The sequence below is a fragment of the Rhincodon typus genome, chromosome 1 (genome assembly GCF_021869965.1).
Source record: "Rhincodon typus isolate 14 chromosome 1, sRhiTyp1.1, whole genome shotgun sequence".
Taxonomy (NCBI): domain Eukaryota; kingdom Metazoa; phylum Chordata; class Chondrichthyes; order Orectolobiformes; family Rhincodontidae; genus Rhincodon; species Rhincodon typus.
In genome coordinates, this window is record NC_063332.1 from 175,754,851 (window position 1) to 175,757,795 (window position 2,945).

At 42.3% G+C, this 2,945-nt stretch overlaps 1 protein-coding gene across 2 annotated transcripts in view; it reads left to right on the forward strand.

Moving 5' to 3' along the window:
- LOC125484387 overlaps nucleotides 1–2,945 on the forward strand; it is a 15,582-nt gene that overhangs the window by 5,209 nt on the left and 7,428 nt on the right. The gene's annotated exons all lie outside the window — the stretch shown is intronic.

Here is a 2,945-nt window from a genome sequence, read left to right on the forward strand (position 1 = left end):
GATTTTCTGAAGAAGGGCCTAGGCCCGAAACGTCAGCCTTCCTGCTCCTCTGATGCTGCTTGGCCTGCTGTGTTCATCCAGCTGTACACCTTGTTATCTCAGATAGATACAGCAGCTGAATCCATAACGGAACATGAGAAGCTCGCTGTGCACTGGCCACTTTACTTTCATGCTATCAAAGTCCTGAGCTGTGGCTGTCCATGGTTTACCAACCAATCACAGGCAGGATTTGAAGTTTGGGTTCCTCACAGTCCTAGCAATGTCACAGTGGGCTTAACTTACAGCTGTCATCAACCATCAAACTGGGGGAAAATTCTGTTCTGTGTGCCACAGAAAAACAAGCAAAATATTTTCATTAGTTTCGGAATCACAGAACTCACTCACTTAGAGCCAACAGCGACAGGCACCCCCTCAGCCCTTACAGCCCTATCCCCATTCCACTGCATCACCAATTCCTCCTCACTCTCCTGTCACTCCTCACCCTCCCTCATTCTCAGTGGCCCATCACTGTCTAACCCCCACATCCTCCTATTCACCTCCCAATTTCCTCTTCCCTACCTCCCCTCAGATCTCAAACTTTCAGGGCCACTGAGAGAGGAAAATTTTGAAAATGTTCTGATTTCCCACAAAGCATCACATTTAACATTCTTGAATTCAAATTTCTTCACATTTAGCCTCCACAATTCTGTAAAGTTGTTCATCTCTATAATCCACCCATTTTTCTCACTCCAATCATTGATATTAAGTAGGAGGAGGTGTTGGGTGTCTTGGAAAACATTAAGGTAGATTAGTCCCCAGGGCCTGATGGAATCTATCCCAGGATACTGACGGAGGCAAGGGAAGAGATTTCTGGGGCCTTGACAGAAATCTTTGTATCATCTTTAGCCACAGGGGAGGAAGACCAGAGACTAGCCATGTTGTTCCTTTGTTTAAGAAGGGCTACAGGATATTTTCTGACTGGAGGCCTGTGACCAGTGGTGTTTTGCAAGGATCAGTCCTGGGACCTCTGTTTGTAATATATACATATAAATGACTTGGATGAAATGAGAGTGGTGTGATTAGTAAGCTTGCAGACAACTAGAAAATTTGTGGTGTTGTGGATAGTGAGGAATGCTGTCAAAGGATACAGCAGGATAGAGATTTGTTGGAAAGTTGGGTGGAGAAATGGCAGATGGAGTTTAATCCAGGTAAGTGTGAGGTGATACAGTTTGGGAGGTCAAATGCAACAGGAAAGTATACAGTAAATGGCAGGACCTTTGGGAGCATTGATATACAGAGGGATTTTGGGGTGTAAGTCCATAGCTCCCTGAAAGTGGCAACACAAGTGGATAAGGTACTAAAGAAGGCATACGGCATACTTGCCTTCATCAGTCATGGCACTGCGTATAAAGTTTGGTAAGTCACATTGCAGCTGTATAAGTCTTTAGTTCGGCCACATTTGGAGAATTGTGAGCAGTTTTGGTCACCACACTATTGGAAGATTTTGGAGAAGGTGCAGAAGAGGTTTACCAGGATTTTGCTTGGATTACAGTATATTAGCTAGAAGGAGAGCTTGGACAAACATTGAATTGCTTTCACCAGAACATCAGAGGCTGAGCTCAAACCCACATTCCTGCCTATCCCTGATAACGTTTCACCTTTTTTGCTTAACATGAATCTATCTATCGCTGCCTTAAAGTATTTAAGTGTTCTGTTTCCATCACCTTTTCAAGAAGATAGTTCCAAAGACTCAACCTTCTAAAGGAAAGAAAAATTCTCATCTCTGTTTCAAATGGGTGACCCCCGATATTTAAACAGTGACCTTTAGTTTGAGATTCTCCAATAAAAGGAAACATCCTCTCCATATCTACCCTGTCAAGGCTCCATAGGATCTTTTATGTTTCAATCACATTGTCTCTTACTCTTGTAACCTCCAGCAGATACAGGCCCAACCTGTTCAACCTTTCCTCCATAAGACAACCCACTCATGTCAGATATTAGTCTGGTAAACCTTCCCTGAACCATTTGCAACAACACTGACATCCTTCCAAATATCAGGTGATCAATGCAGTACACAGGACTCCAGACATGACCTCACCATTGTCCTGTATAACTGAAGCATAACCTTCCTACTTTATATTTAATTCCCCTCACAACAAATGATAACATTCTGTTTGCTTTCCTAGTTATTTGTCAGACCTGCATACTAACCTTGTGTGATTTCTGCACTCGGACACCAAGATCCCACTGCAATCTCTCACTGTTTAGATAATATGCTTCTTTTTCTTCCTTCCCAAATGGACAGTTTCACATTTTCCCATGTTATACTCCATTTGCCAGGTTTTTTTCTCCACTCCTATAATGTATCCATATCTTTCTGCCAACCTCCTTATGTCCTCATCACAACTGAGTTACCCGCCTATCGTTTTGTCTAGACTGAAAGGAATTCAAGGACATGGGAGAATATCAGGAACAGATGATTGGAGCTGGATGATCAGCCACGATCCCATTGAATGGTAGAACAGACTGAAAGGCCCGAATGGCCCAGTCCTGCTCCTATTTTTATGTTTCTATGTGTCATCAGCAAATTTGACAAACAAAATCCTTCGTCTCGACATCCAAGTTATTTATAAAAACTGAGAATATCTAAGGTTCCAGCTCATCACTTATTTTGTTTGCCAACCTGAAAAATACCTATTTATTCCTACTCCCTGCTTCTTATGAAGCAGAGAATTTTCTCTCCCTACCCCCAAAATCACGAACTTTCATTTTCCACAATAATCTTTGACGTGCACCTTATCAAATGCCTCTCAGATATCTAAGCACAGTACAAACTAATGTTCTCAGAATAAAAGAGGAAGAGACAGTTTTGAACCTTTGTCCAATTATCTTTCCACACTGTGATCCCGAATGAACACGGTTCTTGTTTTTCAGATCCAAATCAGCACAGAAAGATGCAAACCACA